The sequence below is a fragment of the Sabethes cyaneus genome, chromosome 2 (assembly GCF_943734655.1).
Source record: "Sabethes cyaneus chromosome 2, idSabCyanKW18_F2, whole genome shotgun sequence".
NCBI classification, from domain to species: domain Eukaryota; kingdom Metazoa; phylum Arthropoda; class Insecta; order Diptera; family Culicidae; genus Sabethes; species Sabethes cyaneus.
Window position 1 is genome coordinate 170,212,443 of NC_071354.1, and position 20,463 is coordinate 170,232,905.

General features: G+C 40.5%; 1 long non-coding RNA gene across 1 annotated transcript; it reads right to left on the reverse strand.

Moving 5' to 3' along the window:
* Positions 1 to 650: 650 nt before the first annotated feature.
* On the reverse strand, positions 651 to 1,668 carry LOC128738276 (uncharacterized). The gene is made up of 4 exons (XR_008412087.1): positions 1,545 to 1,668; positions 1,397 to 1,487; positions 1,193 to 1,341; positions 651 to 1,130 (listed from the first exon to the last, which is right to left on the reverse strand). It is a non-coding gene; the product is annotated as an uncharacterized LOC128738276 (long non-coding RNA).
* Between the last annotated feature and the right edge of the window lie 18,795 nt (positions 1,669 to 20,463).

Consider the following 20,463-nt stretch of genomic DNA (forward strand, 5'->3'; position numbering starts at 1 on the left):
TAAGATGCCCTACAACTATTCGCAAGCAAGGTAGTGGAAGATCGGCCAAAATTATAGACGCAGAAGGACATCGTTCTCTTTCTCGTTTCTTTAACAACAAGCCCTCTGGTTTGTCTTAATTGATAAGATGCACCAAACGAATGTTTGAAGAAAATCTTGATACCGTTTGTACAAAAATAGAGGATAGAGCTTCATCGCATTGCGCCAAAAAACCTCAATCGTTCATGAATACCCATTCGATCCCATATTTACCCAAAAACCACGATCCGAAAAATCTGTCTAAGTGCGCCCAATCGAAGATTTTTTTGGGATTTTGAGTTCCTTGGTGAACAAAAATAACTGGATTGCCACGAATTGCAAACAATTGATTGGTAGAATCAAGAGATGCATTCGCAAAGTTGACATGATGGTCGTACAACGCTCCTGTTTCGACGTCAAATGAAAGCTGTTGCAAAATTTAATGTATTAATGGAATCGCGCACTGACAGTCGTCGACTGATGCACCGCTTCGCTCAGTCGATAGAAGAGACAAGAGACTCGCAATCCGTTCCGACCCACGAATCATCAATCACAAAACGCATACACCGATATCCGAAGAGCCAACGAACTAGTCTAAAGCTTTGATAAGCCGAATCGAAATGTCACAAGAAACAAACAAGGTGTACATTATACTAATGTCTATTTAACAAAAGATCCGCCTCAGCTGTTGCTTCTGCTCTTACTTGCTAACACATCGCTTTCTTAATGTTGGGGGCCCCATTTCTACTACCTACGGTTTCTCGGTGAACGAAGTGTGTTTTGTCGTTATTCTAATCCGATCGCATCATTGCTGGTTACAAACACGCACAAATCGAAGGCCGTAGCCTATCGCGAATTGGATGTTACACTCGCACTATCTGGATGTCTTGCCGATGCTGCTTGTCTTTGAGCAAGTGCTCGTACGTCTCGGGATCAGCTATCAAGTCCGAGTCGGCCTACGTGACCAGGTCTGTCGATCTGGTGATTCTGCGCGCGACGCAGGTCTCAATGAATACGGTTCAAACAATACGGTCCTCGTCCGGCCGATAGTAGCTACCCACTGTAGAAGTGTCGTCGAAGCACGAAAATCAGATTGGGTAAAGAAAAAAGCCCTGTAATGAATACATCGATATTGTCTACGTCACATCACATGTCAAATTGCGTTGCCGTTTACCTCTTTTGAGGGCTTGTCGTTGTTATTGATAACGGTACTGCTTCGATCGGGCGCACCATATATCTACGAGTGGATCCTGGATCGATGTTTGTCACCTATGCTTTGCCTTGCTGTTTGGATGGTTCAAGTCGTGTACTTCACACTTCAGGCTGCCAATTAGATTTAGGTTAGGGCTGTGTTACCGCGTGTTTGTCATTGGTTTACCTGTGATCGCATGAATTTTCCCGTCGATGACTCCGTGTGATAATTGAGATTGATCGTGAGTGTCTTCTCCTCACTCAGCAGGCTGGTAATTCTAAATAGTAATATAGTTACCATTACTATTTCGGCGATAATTAATCAGGGTAGCTACCTGTTATGCTTACACCGGTGCGTATCGTAATGCGTCCGTTAGGAAGATGTGGGTTTCCGCACTCAATATCACAGGTTTAATGAAGCAGAATAATATTCACGCGAGAAGCGGTTACGCGGAAGCGGAATAAATCCAAAATTAAGACACGTCACCGGAGTGATGACTAATCCACTTCGTGCTTCGCCGGAAACTGATCTGCTCTTGCGAATGTGTTAGGTAGCTTAGCATTGAGAGCGCTTTCTAAGTGATCTCTTTTGGAGAGTTGGTATAATTTTTCCGTAGTTCTTTTACTACAGACGTGCGGGCTGCGTACTTACAGCGACTGCACTGTGGGAAAATTGAGCGCATTTTGTCGGCATAATTTCGAAGTGTAACAAAGCTTCGCCCAACAGCCGATTACGGACCGTTTTCAAATGTACACTAATTTTTTTCCAATGATGGATAATGTATCTTTAATTTCGGTAAATCAGATCTTCTTCATGTATCTTTGTCTTTTTTTGACGGCTTGAGAAAAAAATTCGAAAATTTTAGTTGTCACCCGTTAATAACAGTCGAAAAAGCCTAACGTATAAGCATTTCAGTATACACTTGGGTTCTTGAATTCTTTGGTAACATTGCTAATAAATCCGAGTTGACAACGGGCTTTTTCAATGATGCTTTCGTAGTGATTTCTAAACGCAAGACCAGTGTCTAGAGTCAGTTTGTACTCGTACAGTTATACTTGTACTAGTAAAGTTAAATGATAAAATACTCTTTTTACGATTGAAGCTAGTTAGTGTTGCATAATTAGCGATACTAATTTGCATTCCATCGACTCCACACCACTCTGCATATTTGTAAAGTAAAGTTTGGACCAAATGACAGTCATCAACATTGAACACCTTTTAGTCGTCAGTATAGACTAAACAGGAGCTATTTCCGAGGCAACCGATTGCGTCGTTAATGAATAGCGAAAACAGGAGTGGGCCTAAGTTGCTACCTTGTGGCACACCTGAGCTGTTAGTAAACCAGCATGCAATAATATGATATTTTACCTGGATTACTTAGAAATTTGCTTACATTTTTAACAAAAACATTTCTGTTGTACTATGTTTGGTTGGAAAATCAGAAACGCTCGAATTTTTTTAAACATTGTTTTGTGTTAACAAGTCGATTTACTATGCGCGCGTACAAAGTTTCATGATATTCGGAGATTTCGGTCCATTTTGGATTTGTACAAATACCCTCTTGCTGATAATTCAAAAACTATCAAGCACACTTTGGCCTTGTAAACATTAAAACAAAACAAAAGTCCTTCTTCACAAACATAAGCTCGCCCAATGAAAGTACAGCCCACAATCGAATCGATCCGCGCCCTTAGTGCCACTTTTCATACTATTCTACCCGCTGCTGGTTTCCCAAACGGATTGTTTCGCTGAAAGTTTCGCTCGCTGGCTGGTCACAACTGCCGCAGAATTCTCGTTCGACTCCAGCGCGGTGCAAAGTTTTAATTGTTTCCGAGAAGTAATCCATCGTTTATTGTATTAATCACCGGTTGTGCTGTCTTTCTTCTCGTTTCTTCTCCTTCGCCCCGGGGACGGGGAACCCGCCGGAATGCGCAAAGTTCAAATCATCACCGGCAAACACCTTCCGGAGAAAACACCTCGAGCGAATCAAGACTTCAATTACATTTCACCTTTCGTTGTCCAGAGTTGGAAAACAAAAGTTTTTTTCGCTCTTCTGCCCCACCGGATCGACTGTTTTCAGCCAACATTGTGCACCAGGTGACAAACACAGCCCGGTGATCCTGGCAGTGCCAGGAAACCCCATTGAATTCGGGTTGAAATTTTTGGTATAGAAAATTCATCATATCAACCCTCTGAGCGACGCCGGTCGAGATCTTAAGCAAATTTACGATTTGACAGTTTCGGGACACTTTTCGTTCAGTTCCCTTTCGGTACCGATCGAACGGGTAGACAGCCGGCGAAGGAAAACGTGACTGCGGCCGGGCGGGTGACAGAACCAGATACCAGCCAGCCCAAATGTGATGATGCCGAGCACGGTTCGGAAAACTGCCATAGCCGTTCAATAGAGAAGAAAATGTACATTTCAATGATGCGGAATCGGGGCTCCCGGGGCACGTAGCGACGACAGAAAAGTTAGGCTTCACCGACGCCCACGGAAACGCACGTGATGGGTGATGTTCCTTCCTCTTGGATTCGGCTGTGGCTGTCGGGAATTTTGCCGCTGACTGGCGATGAAGATTGTGCTATTTGGCGGTTAATTCTTCACAAGTTGATAAGTTTAGCGAAGTCGGTGTATATGTGTGTAGGTGTAATTGCATGCTTTGGACCGAATATGTTGAGTTAAGGTAACATGATGGTAGATTTTCAATCAACCTAAAGCAGTCTTATGTTGAAGACGCCACTGAGATAAGAATGTTGTAATCTGTGTAGAACGATGGATTGCCAAATATGGCTTATTAACAAACGTAAACATTATTAGTTACTGAAAAACTTTCTCCCATTAATCATCCAAAACTTTCAGAAATCGGATTATTTTGAATCATCCTAAGACCTTTCGAAGATAATCATAAGACTCGAGGTAGACTTGAGTTTATCATGAGTCATCGCCCAGGCTAATGCCTTCCCAATTATAATCAAATCTAATTTCATACTTCCGAGCATCCGAATCCGAGCAGGCCAATGAAAATTTATGTCCTGCGTCTTCCGTCGCTTAATCATCATCTCCGCCGGCCCCCGCCTACATCCGTTATGTAATAATAGTATATCTGCTGCGTCTTTGTGCTAAGCTGTCGCTACCGTGTCGGCCTCCTTTCGAATTGATACCGGATATCCTTGGCCAATCATAATCAACTCAGGACCGCGGAACCAGCAGCGCAAGCAACGACCAAATTGTGAACAAATTACGTCAGCGTTTTTCTTCTCGTCTACTGATTACGCTGAAAATGATAATATAACAGAAAAGTTTCTTGGTTTGTCGAGCCCCGTCATGACTTCTGCTAAATAATGGATTGAAAATCAATCAACGGGTGAATACCTAAATCGAAATTTATATTCCTGTCACCGCAATGTTCGATAACAAAACAACTTGGTGCATGGAATGGGATTGTGAGCTTAGTTTTGTTCTTTTTTCGTCATCACTCTTTGAATAAATTACTAACTGGACGCAAAACAACAACATCGATTAGGAAAGTTAGCTTCTTGCTTTGATGGATACAAGACAGCATTCCATAATAAAAGATAAACCCAAACAATACACAACGTCATCCTGCAAACAAAATTCACCAACTCGAAAACTAGCTGAAAATAGCAAAAATGCCTTCGGGCGCACCTTTATGTACAATATTGCCATATTAAATTTCTAGTTATTTACTATTTAATTTATCATGCAAACTGTCTATCTCCTCAGGTTTTATTGAAATGCGGATTAAGAGTCAGCCTGAGTCAATCAAAAACTTCAGTTCATAAAATAAGTTCAATTCTCATTAATTAAAACTATTCCGGATTCCGCAACTATTCCTTCTTCTACACAAGTGTACCTTTCAAACTTAACAATCAAATTTTGTGCAATATAATCAATCCACTACAGTGTTTAAAACAAAATAAAAAAAACAGAAATACAGAAAAATAGAATTTTGTAAGATGTAAGATAATAGACTATTGTATTAAATGAACACCCCCGTCATGAGCTTTGTGCTTGCTATTAATTGTCAAAAATATCACGACAAAAAACAGAGCAAATTCATTTTGTCTCGGTTCAATTTACCAAATTCATTTGATGGTAATCAATCTTGCAGTCTAGTCAGATTGCGATGTTTAACGCGTGACTGCAAGCTAAATTTATTCCACCAACGCGTCGCAATGCTGAGGTACATTCCCTCCCGGGGCAAAGGTTTCACATTAAACTCCGTTTCAAATCTAAATTTCAACATCGTCGATTTAATTTCGAAAACAGAAGCTCCGTTAAAAGCAGTCTGCCTTTTTCCGAAATTCACAGCTCGTTGTTTCGAGTGTACCTACCTTTATCACTGCCGTTTGAGACTCTTGAAACCAGCCAGCCAGCTAGCAGCAAGGCATTACCGTAATTGATCAAGCCGGCGCGGCGGCGTCAGCGGCATACCCCCTTGAGATACACAAACGATATACGGTTTCTGTCTTTGATCTTTTTCGGTACAAGTGAATTTAGGAGCAAATTTCATTCATACATTAGTAGCTCAATTTCGTGAAAAAGCTCCCCCTGTTAGGCATACTTGAAATTCGAGCATGGCGAAGAAATTGAAATCAATCACGATGGCTTCCGAGTGACAGAAGGAAGTATTACCAGTAAGAGAAGATTTTTTAAGTGATGGGTAACAAGCTGGGCTGAAAATAGAATATGCTTAATAGTTTTCTAAATATTCTGACAGTTCAAGCTTTAAGGTCTCTGAACCCCCTCAGAATAAGATTTTCAAACAAACAATCACTTCCGACGCCGGCCGAGAGAAATAATTATCCTTATAAATCATTCTGGGAAGCGATCATTTTGAGAATAAACTACTCGAACAAATAATACATTCGTTGGGTAAATGTACCTAGGAGGAATGTCAAAATTGGAAGAACGCAACAAAATGTGATGTTAGACTACGAAATATTAAACGGCCTTGGGGTCTATTTGGTTTACTACCATACTCAACTAGAAATTGAGAGCTGGGAGTTCGAATGCCACCTTCGCTTAGTCAATATTTTTGGTCTAACATCAAGATTTTTCAGTTCATCCAATTTTACATTTTTCACATGAGGCATTTACTTTTCCCAAAAAGAAAAAAAAAGTAAAGTGACCGAGAGTCGATAAAAAGAAAGATATTGTTTTCTTTTTGAAAAAATTATCAGTGTTGAAATTATATCTCCTGTGCAAAAATTTAGTCACTGTGTCATGCATCTCGTAGAAAACAATATCTATTGATTCTATACGTGTAAAGTTTACTAGCATTATCCATAACGCGGGTAATATTTTTCCAGTATTTATCACAAATTGAAAAATTTTTAATTTACTATGCTCAAATTACACAGGTCTGCATCAAAAAAAACTGCATAGGATTTTTCAACTGATTCTTATAGATTTTTGTCCACAGAATTCAGAAAAGATAATAAAAATTGTCCATCACGTCACGTTTTCATGTAATACTTGTTGAATAATCTCGAAAGTTGGTTTTAGACATAAAGCAGCAGAAATATCCCGGATGTAAATTACATTAAAAAATTGATTTTTACATCAGAATTGTATTTATTAATGTAAACCCTTCCATGTTTTGGAAGAAAACCATATACGATGGAGAAACTATGGAGAATAGCATTTTAAAGTAAATTTGGTGCGCTCAAATGCACCCACTTGCGCTCAGTCGACTGTGCTGCCTTATAGAAGCAAATTTGATAAAAGTCATGTATGAAACTTTTGTAGAACTGAATGCAATCTACCATCTTTCTGAATTGAGTACTCCATTACTTTTGTATTTACGTGGTAATAGTATTGGAACTTTATCCTTAGCTCAAACAAATGTTCTATTTATATAACAAGGCTTAAAGGCCGTCTTTATTATAAATGGAATAAATAATGCACTACTCTTTTCAACAAAATTGTAGATTATATTCAGCTCTACAAATGCTTCTTACATATCTTTTACAGATTTTGTTTCTGTGAGGCACAATGAATTTGCGTAAGTGAGCGTACCTGAGTACATTAACCCAGTGTTGAACGACAAAAAAAGAGTAAAGATACAAATTTCAGTCCAGTAGTATTTTTCCTGTATTTATTAAGTAAAAATTTACTGAAATAACAGAAAAAGATCTTATTTAGGTTTTTTAATACGAATCTGTGATAATAATTTTTCCATCTAATTTGTGACTTTTCCACATAAGAAGCATAATTTGCAAAAAATCTGTACGTGATGGAGAAAAACGGAAATCAATTTTGGATTCAGCACCCCAAAAAACATATGATTCACCTAAAATATCTCATGCATCTGAAAAATTTTTTATTTTTGCAGACCTGTGTTATTTATAGACTTCCTACTCTACGTGTAGTGAAAGATATCAGAAATGCTAATATACGATTAATTTAATGGTTATGTTAATGATTATTGGCTACTTGCCCAAGTAACAATTCTAAAGCCACTTGGTTTTAATTGAATTTTATAAAGGTATTCTTAATCATTACCTTTGGCTGTATTAATCATTACCTTTGGTGTTATTATGGTATTATGCAACGAGTCAAAACACCTGAAAATTAAATTAAAAAGAAAACTTTCAAGGCTTCATCAGTGTCTGTTTTCGAACTCCGAAAGTTCACCACGTCTCCTATAGACTTATCAGCTGTAACTCACATGCGTCACCTCACGTCTAATTGAGAGCAAATCGTAGGTACGCTATGTAACGCTAAAATTGTAACTCAATCAGCTGCAACTACGTTACTTTTGCTCTTCTTGAATGCAATCTGGTATATTTGGTTTGAGTCTTTGCTTAATGTGAGTGATTCTTACCCCGAGAATATGGCGCCCTATCAGGGGCTTGGTTTTGGTTACAGGCAAGGCTCTTATTATATATAGACCGTAAGTGTGACGTAGCAGTACAATATGGAGCATCAATCAAAATTGATCTTTTCACGGTTGCTTGTGTTGTGCGCAATAAATCTGCTAGTTTTATAGAGCTATAGCTTATAGAGCTAGCGGCAACACCCTGACCAAAAAGATTTATTACTGCTATTATGAAACATTAAAGTTCTACATAAAAATCATTTTTTTATTCGAGGCCGTATTGTCATATTCCAGTATTTGATTTTAGCTCGCAAACTAAAATTCATCAAAGCAAAGTGTTTTGCAGAAAGAAAGTTATTATCAATCAGTTTTTCTGTCACACGAACTAAAATGATTTTGCTAGAATTTGAAATTGATTAACTGAAAATATTTATTTTGTTAAAACAACCAGTTTTCAAAAATTGCCAAATTTCGTTGGCACGTTTATTTGATCCACCTATCATATCAATATGCACGATAAAATTTAATGCGCATATACTCCATTCCAATGGAGATTGCTGAAGGTTTATTAATTATTTAATGGGACATTACGTTATGGTCGCTATAAACCAAAAAGATTAGGATGATCTAACAGCAAAATTTAAACTTTTCTGTTCACGGATATATTTTCAAGTTGACAAAACTAGCGGACTGATTTAACTTTTTACCAGAGCAAGCTTTACGGTTTAAAGCTTTGTAGCGAAAAACTTCATTAAATTATAGCGGTAGCTGTCAAGCAGCGAAAAGTATAATCGGTTTTATTGCTGCCTTCTGCAAAGTGTGATATTAAAGCTTTTAACTCGATTCTTAAAGAGGTTATAAGGAAGCTTTAAGGCGGTCATCAGAAAGTTCTGATGGAATTTGGTGGAGCTCATTGTTTTAAAGGGTGTCCCACATCAAATTGCGGAAAAAACGCTGTAGAAAATTACCTAGTTGACCGATCTTTTTCAAACTTTCAGGCAATAAAATATTGCCTATTAGTAACCTTTTGGTATATATATTTCATTCAACTTCAATACTATAACCGTATGCTCGCACCTTACGCTTAATAACTCGTAAGGTTCTGTACAACACTTGGATGCAGCTTCTTCTGTATGGAAACTCAGTTTTTCTTCATGTTTTCCTCCGATTTGACCTCCTTGGGATGCTTCCGTAGAGCTTGCTTCATAAGAGTTCAGTATTTTTCGGTGGACCTTAATTCCGGTGCATTGGAGGGGTGAGGCACCTTGGGTACGAAAGTAACCCCGTTGACTTCGTACCACTTCAGGACATCCTTTGAATAGTGGCACGAAGCTAGATCCGACCAGAAGTTCGTAGGGCCCTCGTATTGCTTCAACAGAGGAAGCAGACGCTCTACAGTCCCGGTAGTCACGAACGGCGCACTCCGTTTGCCACATGAGCAGATTGCTTGCCAAAAAAATACATGTTTGGCAAACTTTGGAGATTTCTGCTTCCTTATTTCCTCCGGAACATCAAATCTGTGCTGGGTGGAACATCAAACTTGTGTTGGAAGCAGGGCTTCGACCGATCCTTTTTTTCTACCGCAGTCCCACCAACGCGCATTCAAGTTCACACCGTCCGTTTAGTGATGGAATACGAACGCTATGCATAACACAACTGGCAGTTTGCTCAGTCAAACGCCGATGGCACGCAGTAGTATGAACGCATTTTAAAGCTTTTTAACATTTTCGTTTCGATCAAGTTGCCTTTACCGTTTGGAGCAGCGAATGACTGCAAAACAGTCAAATGACTGGCAGTCACCACGCTTACGAAAAGCAACCGCACAATCGTATGATTCAATACTACAAAAAAACAACCACTACATGTGCATGGAAGAAGTCGGTCGGGCTCCGCCCAATACAAACGAATATTTTGCTTGCGTCGGACCGACGTCCGGGTGACAAACTATTACTGTGAGCAGCCGATTTGGAGACAAAAAGAGAAACGAAAAAATACGTCACCGTATGCTTCCAGTCAGCTTGCAGTTTATATTCTCAAAGCGCAAAGCAAAACGGGAGATTGACTGTTTGCTTCTGCAGAGATGCCGCATGAATTGTAAGACGGCAGCAGCGCAAGCGGCAGATTGACTGAATTCAAAAAACAGTCAAATGATCGTACAAAGAGCGGAGTTTGAATGCAGAAAGTTCGCATTCACGGCAGTCACATTCAACTTGCGATCCCTTTTGAAGCCCTGGTTGGAAGCTCCCGACTCACAGTTGAGTGCACGATTCCGAGTTTTTTTCCGATGTCCCGATAAGATAGTTGAGCATTTTCCAGGTGCTTGAGCAAAATCAATTCGCGACGTTGCTTTTCGAGTGAAACCATTTTTTCCAATTTTCGAGAAACTGACAGCGATAAATATACAGTGTAAACAATACACTCTAAACTACTTCTACTCAAATTTTCAAGAGAAAAATACCTATTGGGTAATTTTATACAGCTTTTTTCCGTGATGAAATGTGATGTGGGACACCCTTTGTTAAAGGTTTTATGAAAACCACTAGAGGAACATAGCAAAGCTTGGAGTTGTTACTTAAGTTGAGATATGTCGGAGCTAGCACGAATAGTCATCATGAGTCCCCAGGCAAGGTAATTCTAACAACACCAGTTTTGTGTTGCTTTTGACTAACGATAGGGAGAAGAATCTTGTTGAAAACCGCAGGTTCCATCTGAGAATAATTTCGTAGCATGAGTTAGCAAAAGATTCTGGTATTGGTATTGAATTTAGCCTTCCATGAAACTCCAAACCATCAGTATCGACACACTTGAGTATCTTGTAACAAAAACTTTTTTTCATTGGGAATATATATTTCGCAGTCGCTGTGCCGTAGCACCAGCTTCCTACTTTGAATAACTCTTGTCAACTCCTGCTTCTTCGTTAATCTATGAATCCGTTATTCTGTTAGCCCGTGAATCCTTGAACATTGATCAAGATTTTGCCGACTTGCAATCATTTCGCTCCCTAACTCGTTTTATCGTGGTTTTAGTCTGAACCGTAGACACAGGTTCATGTCTTTGGCTGATTTTATACGCACCCGTTTCTTTGTACCTTTTTGTGGTGCGGAAGATAAGTTACATGTTAACCCAATCTATATGACCTGTTTCAAAATCTCATGCAGGGCTTGAGAAGGAATCGCAAGTTAACTATAACTGCGCGAATGCGTACGCTTTCTGTATTAAACTTGCACTTCAAATACGATCATTTGACTGTTTTACCTTTGTTATACTATATAACAAAGGTTTAGAAATTGGTCGAAAAACACGAAATTGATCCGAGGCCCGTAGGGCCGAATCACATATACCAATCGATAGAGCTCGACGAACTGGGCAATGTCTGTGTGTGTGTGTGTATGTGTGTATGTGTGTATGTGTGTATGTGCAGCTCATTTTCTATCGCCTGTTTCTCGAAGGTGGCTGAACCGATTTGACCGCTATTACTTTTGTTTGAAAGGTATTATTGCCTAGTATATCACTATTGAATTGCTTTGCGGTCCGACGTTTCGTTTAAAAGTTATAAGCAAAAATGTGAAAACTACGTGACACGCGTTTCTCCTGAACTACGCAACCAATTTTAACGATCTTAGTACCAAACGAAAGCTCTTGCTGTTACTAAACTTTTTACCAAGTTTTATTGAAAACGGACAAGCAGTTTAAAAGTTAGCCTTAAGAAACCATTTTTGATAATGTTCAAATGATCGCCTGTTTCTCAGAGATGGCCAAGCCGATTTATGCGCTATTAGTTTTATTTGGCAGGTAATATAGCCGGATAGATCACTATTGAATGGTTTTGGGATTGGACGTTTAATTTGAAAGTTATGAGCAATCGTATACACCACACCAAAATTAACAATAATTTACAATGATTTTAACCAAGATAATTTACCTAATTTCAATTATTTTAATATCAAACGAGAGGTTTTGACACTACGAATATATATGCAAAATTTCAGAAGAATTGGTTTTACCGGTCAAAAGATATCAATCCTCAAACGCTCGCGCCAACTTTTGCAACACAGTTACTCGCGCGCAAAACCAAAGAAAAAGTGTGCACTAGAGTTTTGACTAGGAAAACTTGTTTTTAAGTTTATCGAACCTTTGGAAGAGTTTCTTGAAATTGAATGCTCTATCATCTGGTGCAATTTAAATTTGGATTAATCCCCCTAAAAGTGAAAAAAAAATTTTTTTCAGTTTCAATATAACACATTGATATGTTCTGCAAAGTTTTAGAGCCTATTATTACAAGAAATTTTGCTGAAGACTGTAACCTGAGATAGAAGCCAAGACAGAGAAATCTTATTTATTGTTTCTGTATTTGTAAAATCAGTTTTTCTAATTTAGCTCTTTTTGTAATTGTTGTATGACTTTTTCATGTGTTACAAAGTTATACAAATAGTAAAAATACACAACTTTGCTGAAAATAGTATACCTCTATGTTTGCTTGTTTAGGAACTGTAGAACTTTGATTATAAAAATATCCTGATTTTAACCCCGAATTACTCGACTACCAACTGACGGATACATTTTAAACATTTTACATTTGCTGATAGTTTTGCTACATACAGACATCATTTTTCCATATGAAGTAACGTGAAAAAATTCCAGTTTGGGGCCAATAGCGGTACACCCACGGTTGCCAGTATGCCAGATAAATCTGGATTTTGCCAGATTTTTGATTGCGCGCCAGACCAACAGACAAAGCTTAAAACCTTCCAGATATTTGGCACTGTGCCAGATTTTCGATTATCCGTCTTGCAAAAAGGTCATCACTTCTAATTTTGGACAAAATTTTGCATCTACTGTGAGCAAAACGTGCAAGATTTTTTCAGGAAAACGCCTCCCCGTCGGACTAATTTACCACCAGATTTTTGCCAGACACTTTTATTCATGTTCGCCAGATTTTTGGGAAAACCAGGTGGCAACCTTGGGTACACCTCACATGCTGCTTGCTTCGTTTCTGTGCTCTCGGTTTATGCTGATCTATTTTCCTAACAATTTAAAGTATTATTGCATTGAATAATTCAGACATTTTGCTGAACATTTTTTTGAAGAATATACGTTAGTTAAACTCCGATTGGTAAATATGGCATTCAAAAACCTACACATGTTATTCAGTATACAACAGCGTGAGTAACCGAAGGTTAATAAAAATTGATGAAATTTTTTCAAGAAAACCTTATTGATGCATAGTTATGCATAGTTCAAAAACCTATAAACTAGACCTTTACTACGCAATGTATATGTTAAAGAATAATATTTCTTCTTACAACTTACTTTTACTTGCACTTACCCACATTAGTAACAACTTACTCAGCAATTTCATAAGAAGAAGAACTATCAAAATTTGTAAGTGCTACTATTTTGTTCAAATTTTGTAAGCTTATTCAATTTCCAAAATTTTTATGTAAACCAACGCACAATGCAACGTTAACTAATAGATGAATTATGTTCCGAAGACGTGTCGATTTCTATCTCAAATAGCAAGTAAGACCGTATAACAAAGGTTCCTTTCACCAATAGGTGGATTAAATCAGGTTTTTTTTTCAAATGCAGTCAATCTGCCGCTTGCTAAAACTGTAACCTACAATCCATGTGGTCTCTCAACAGTACAGCTAGACTACAGTAAAGTTTGTCGCCGGGCCGACGCAAGCAAAATGTTCGTTTTTGTCGGACGGCTTCCGATCGATTTTTTCCATGTACATGTAGTAGTTGTTTTTTTTTGTAGTATTGTTGACTGTTGACTGTTGACTGTTGACTGTTGACAATTGACTGTTGACTGTTGACTGTTGACTGTTGACTGTTGACTGTTGACTGTTGACTGTTGACTGTTGACTGTTGACTGTTGACTGTTGACTGTTGACTGTTGACTGTTGACTGTTGACTGTTGACTGTTGACTGTTGACTGTTGACTGTTGACTGTTGACTGTTGACTGTTGACTGTTGACTGTTGACTGTTGACTGTTGACTGTTGACTGTTGACTGTTGACTGTTGACTGTTGACTGTTGACTGTTGGCTGTTGACTGTTGACTGTTGACTGTTGACTGTTGACTGTTGACTGTTGACTGTTGACTGTTGACTGTTAATTGTTGACTGTTGACTGTTGACTGTTGACTGTTGACTGTTGACTGTTGACTGTTGACTGTTCCCAGCTAGCTTACTTACTTACTTTACTTTAGTGGCAACGGTCCGTTACCGATCCTGCGCCGAACGAATTATAGTCCTCCAGTACCGTCGGTCCTGGGCTGCCGTTCTCCAATCCCCACGAACAGCAGCTGAACGTGCATCGTCTTCGACAGCACACACCCACCGGGTGCGGGGTCTGCCTCGGAGTCTACGGCCTCTTCCTGGTTCTCTGCTGAAAATAGTTTTGGCTACTCTTTCATCGGGCATTCTGGCCACGTGTCCAGCCCACCGCAGCCTGCCACATTGCACTACCGTCACTATATCAGCATATTTGTATACTTGGTACAGCTCGTGATTCATGCGTCTGCGCCACACTCCATTTTCCATTTTGCCACCAAGTATAGATCGCAGAATTTTACGCTCAAAACCCCAAGCACTCGCCGATCAGCTTCCTTTAGCGTCCATGATTCGTGTCCGTAAAGGGCCACCGGGAGGATTAGTGTTCTGTAGAGCGCCAGTTTTGTGCGGATTTGCAAACTACGGGACTTCAGCTGGCTACGTAATCCGTAGAAAGCCCGATTCGCGGCTGCAACTCGTCGTTTCACTTCGCGGCTTACATCGTTGTCACATGTCACGAGTGTACCAAGGTATATAAATTCCTCCACTACTTCATATCGTTCCCCATCTAACTCCACCTCGGCACCAACACCACTTGAGCTCCCACGTTCCCTACCAGCAACCATGTACTTCGTTTTGGCGGTATTAATGGTAAGTCCCAATCTCGCAGCTTCCCTTTTAAAGGGCCTAAAGGCCTCTTCTACTGCTCTACGGTTGATTCCGATGATATCGACGTCATCCGCAAAACCAAGAAGCATGTGAGATTTCGTGATGATAGTTCCATTCCTTTCCACGTTTGCTCTTCGTAATGCACCTTCCAAGGCAATGTTGAATAGCAGGTTAGAGAGTGCGTCCCCTTGCTTCAGTCCATCCAACGTCACGAAAGCAGCTGAGGTCTCACCCGCTATTCTAACGCATGATTTGGATCCATCCAGCGTCGCACGAATCAGCGTAACTAGTTTCGTCGGAAAACCATGTTCTAGCATTATCTGCCACAGCTCATTTCGTTTAACTGAATCGTACGCCGCTTTAAAGTCCACAAACAGATGGTGTGTCTGCAAGTTGTACTCCCGGAACTTGTCTAGTAACTGGCGCAGGGTAAACATCTGATCCGTCGTGGAGCGACCCTCACGAAAACCAGCTTGGTACTCGCCGACGAAGGACTCCGCTAACGGTCTCAGTCTGCAGAACAAGATACGGGAAAGCACCTTGTAGGCAAAATTGAGCAATGTAATTCCTCGATAGTTTTTACACTCCATTCGATGTCCCTTTTTGAAAATTGGGCAAATGAGGCCATCCAACCACTCCTCCGGCATTTGTTCTTCCTCCCAGATCCTGACAATGGATTGCTTCGTACAGCCGCTCGCTCCCCGCTTTTAGAAGTTCAGCCGGGATACCGTCCTTCCCAGCAGCCTTACCGTTTTTCAGCTCACTGATTGCCTTCTTAACCTCCTCCTGTGTTGGTGGCTCCACAGCTTGACCATCGCTTACAATTTCTATCCTGTCCCTGCTGATCTCCTCATTTACCTCTCCATTCAATAGTGTCTGGAAGTGCTCCTTCCACCTGGCTGCTACCGCCGTTTTGTCGGTAAGCAGGTTGCCAGCACTATCATTGCACATCACAGGCATGGCAAAATTCCTGCTTCTCACCGTTTTATAGAAACTCCGTGTGTCGTTGCTGGCGTATCGCTCCTCTGCGCCGGCAAGCACGTGCTCCTCGTACTCGCGTTTCTTTAGACGATGGATTCTTTTTTCTGCAGCTCTAGTCTCTCTGTATTTCTCTCTGTTTTGACGCGTTGCCGCAGTGAGCATGCGACTCCTGGCCTGGTTCTTTTCGTCTGTCACTCTCTGGCATTCGGCATCAAACCAGCTGTTACGCTGTCTTCCACGCGTCGTGCCTACCACCTCTCTCGCTGTTGTTTGGATGGCACCATGGATGTTCCTCCACAGCCCATTTATATCTTCTTCTTCTTCTACCTGCTGTTCTGCGATACGCTGGTGAAGCTTCCTGGCGTACTCCACTGCAACGCCGTCTGCCGTTAACCGCTGGATGTTGAAACGCAGCGTCCTTTCAGTGCGAGCTTTCGCCGTGTTCGACAGCCTTGCGCGAATCTTACTCACCACGAGATAGTGGTCAGAGTCGATATTTGGTCCACGAAAAGACCGTACATCGATAACATCCGAAAAGTGTCGACCGTCAATCAAGACATGATCGATCTGAGAGCTAGAGTCTCCATTTGGATGCCTCCAGGTTTGTTTCCGAATATTCAAACGTGGAAAGTAGGTGCTACAGATCGCCATCCCTCTGGCCGCGGCAAAATTTATGAGCCTCAGACCGTTATCATTGGTCGACAGATGCAGGCTATGTCTTCCAATAACTGGACGGAAGAATTCCTCCCTCCCGATCTGCGCGTTTGCATCTCCGATGATGATTTTCACGTCGTGTTTTGGGCACTCTCCATAGGTCCTCTCAAGCTTGTCGTAAAACTCGTCTTTAGCATCATCGGATTTATCATTTGTCGGTGCGTATAAGTTGATTAGGCTATAGTTGAAGAATTTGCCCTTAATCCTCAACACGCATATACGGTCATCTACGGGCCTCCACCGGATAACTCGTTGCTTTTGTTTTCCCGACACTACGAAACCGACTCCAAGTTCAGCTTTCTTACCGCCACTGTAGTAGATGTGGTACTTAAAAGAAGTGCCTGCAATAGGGTCTACTGCACGGAACTCCCTTTCTCCGGAATTTGGCCACCGAACTTCCTGAATAGCAGCGATCTCCACTCCGAGTTGATGCAGCTCTCGAGCAAGCAAGCCAGTCCGTGCCGGTTCATGGAGAGTTCGGACATTCCAGGTACCAAGTTTCCAATCGTTATCCCTTAATCGTTTCCTTGTCCCTTGCCGTGTCCTATACCGATTGTTCCGTCCTGAATTTCTTTGTTCGTTGTTCGTGGTAATTGAGTTTTCGGTATACTACCTCACCGGGGTCGCGATACCTACATCCCGCTGATGGGTCTGCCATCTTAGGTATAGCTTGCGGGATACAGCATTTCATATTCAGCCGCCCGTTACGAGACAGACGCTGTGTGAGCCGCCCCTCACCTGGAGAACAGGCGCTCTAGTTCGCACCTCCTAGCTTAGCTGCTTCAGTAAGTACGTGAAGCATTTCCGGGTAAAGCCATCGACCGTCATCATTTGGCTTAGATCTGCGTGGAGGCGCCAGGTGGGAGCTTCAGAGAGCCAGAGCTATGTTTGACGCTCCTTCCAGGTAACTCTCTCCATTTCATACCCGTTCCCAGCTAGCACCAACTCGTAAATCAATTTACGAAAACTATCGTAAATATCTCTTAACAAACTCGAAATCGTAACTAAAGCTGGATATAGTGGGATCAAGTTGATTTTTTGTCGTATATAATGACAATGACTGACATACATACGATTTTCAGCACAAAATCGTAGAGTAGTACGGAGCGAGTCGCGCTTAATCGGATATTATCGTAAATAAATACTAGATAGTCGCAACGCTCAAAATTATTCGTAATCACGTATATCGTCTCCAAAATAGTACGGATATGCCAATTTTGCGCATGAAATACGATTTATTTAGCATGTATATCTGTACGTAATGCTGATTTTTTTATACATATGAAAATGCTAGCTGGGTTGACTATTGACTGTTTATGTTGATTGTTGACTTTTAACTTCTTACATTCATCGAAAACTAAAGAGAATTGTTTCTTTTGTGATACTTTACTGCTTTGCTCTTCCTTCAACGAGTTGTCCAATTTTGTCCCATCTTGCTTATTCTGCCGGAGCACTACAGAACACATGTTCCCGAAGTCACTAAACAAATCGTTTCATTGCGTAACCGATGTTCTTATTAACATATGGAGCAAATTAACTCTAGTCGCGAGGGTGTCAAGAAAATATTAACTCTGATATAAGTTGTGCACTGTGCAAGATAAGTTATTGCATGCAAAAACAGTTTTTGGCACCGTTCGAGGCCAGAACAAATGATTTTACAGAAAACGTCTTGCACGTTGAACCCCTCTGTATGGTTGTTGAAGAGAGTCGATTTTGTCGCACTACCTCCCGACATCCTTACGACGTGCCCAGCCCACCATTGCACAATAGGCAAAAACGAGCTCGTAATCCCAAGAATTAGAAGCCGCTGGTTTGGCATCTTACAAGATACCTATTCTTATGTAAAAAATGCAGGAAATCGATTGGTGATGGTTTCATCCTGCGCAAATTTCGGAAAGTGGTCCATTTTGCCCTATTTTCCCCAAAAATAATGGTAAAAGCTAACCAAACAGTATAAAAACTCATTTGCCGCCCATGAAACGAACTCAAATAGCTTCCAATTGTTGTCAAAACATCAGAAGAATCAAATCCCATCCATTCCATACTGTGCGAAATGCAGGTATAGTCAATTTTCCCCAATTCACCCCTAGATACATAGTAAAACCTAATTAGAGCGATTAAAACTAATTGAAAGACAGGGGTATAAACTTGAATAGTACCAATATACTCAAAAGACATCAGGAGAGTTGATTATCATCGATTTAGTACCGTGATGAATTCACAATCGGTTCTTTTGCCAGATTCTCTCCTAGATCTACAAAAACACGTTCATTTGTTATTGCGTAAAAAAAATCGTAATTTTTCAACGATGGTGTCTTTAGAGAAGTTTATCAAAAAAATACAGCTCATCTTTTCAAACTATCAAGGTGATCTTATATTCATCTATCAGGCTGATACAAACTTTTCTTTTTTTGAATACGCATAAAAAAAATTTTTTTCTCCAGAAAAATTATAGAACATACTAAAATGAGCAACTTTGCTGAATATAGTAACTATCTATCCTTTACTAGTTGCGAGATATAATGATTTATTTAAAAAGTACACTTAAAAATCAATTCTGCACAATAACTCCGCATCCAATTAATTTATTGCTTTCAACTTCAACTCCAAAGTTATGCAGTATGATAAACTACACATTTTTTTTGAAGACTGTTTTTACTTTTGAGTTTGTTTTAATCGCTTTGATTAGGTTATCTATGTATATGGGCGTGATTTGGGCAAAATGGAATATTTTTGCGTTTTGCACAGTATGGAATGAATGGAATTTGATTCTTCTAATGTTTTGACAAAATTTGGAAGCTATTTGACTTCATTTCAAGGGCGGCAAATAAGTTTTTATACTGTTTAATTAGTTTTTATCACGATTTTACCAATTGCGACTTCGTTCTTGCCCATTGTGCATTGCTTGCCGACTTCCGCTAGAATGTACGATGCCTCTTTCGAAGCAATAAGTGCCTGTAGCTCGTGATTCATACTACTCCGCTACTTTCAGATTGTACTCCGCCGAATATTGTCCGCAACACCTTCCGCTCGAACACGGCAAGGGCACGTATGTCCCCCATGAGCATCGTAAGAACATTCATCAAGTTTATAAAGAACTAGCGATCTAATGAAGATTCAGCTTCGAACGGCGGCGTATGCTGCTTGATCTTAGCGTTTTGCAAAGGACCAAAGTAGGCCCGGCTTCCCGCTTAAATACGCTGCTGGATCTCTTTACCAGTCTTGTCCGCGGTCATCTGCGATTTCAAATACACGAACTCATCTACGACTTCTAGTTCGTCTCCGTCAACGGTGGCCGTTCGTAAGAAGCACACGATTGTCGTTTTTGAGCCTGGTACCTTCATGTACTTTGTCTTCGACGCATTCATTTTTAGCCCGCTTTTCCTAGGTCTCCGCTTTCATACTGGTATAGATTACGTCCGCCATCGCAAAGTTTCTGACTAAGGTATCATCTGCGAAGCCTACTTAGTTTATCCGGAAAACCGTATTCGTGCATTATCTGCCTGAGTTGGGCTCGATCGACTGTATCGTATGCTGCTTTGAAATCAATAAACATGTGATGCGCGGGCACGTTTTACTCCCAACATTTCTGCAAAATTTGTCGGATGGTAAAAACATGGTCCGTAGTTGCACGAGCATCCATGAAGCCCGCCTGGTAATTCCCTATGTAACCCTATGCTATCGGTGATAGCCGGTGTAGCAGAATTTGAGAGAGTGCGTTATAGGCTGGGTTTAACAGCGTTTTGCCCCGATAGTTGCAACTTGCA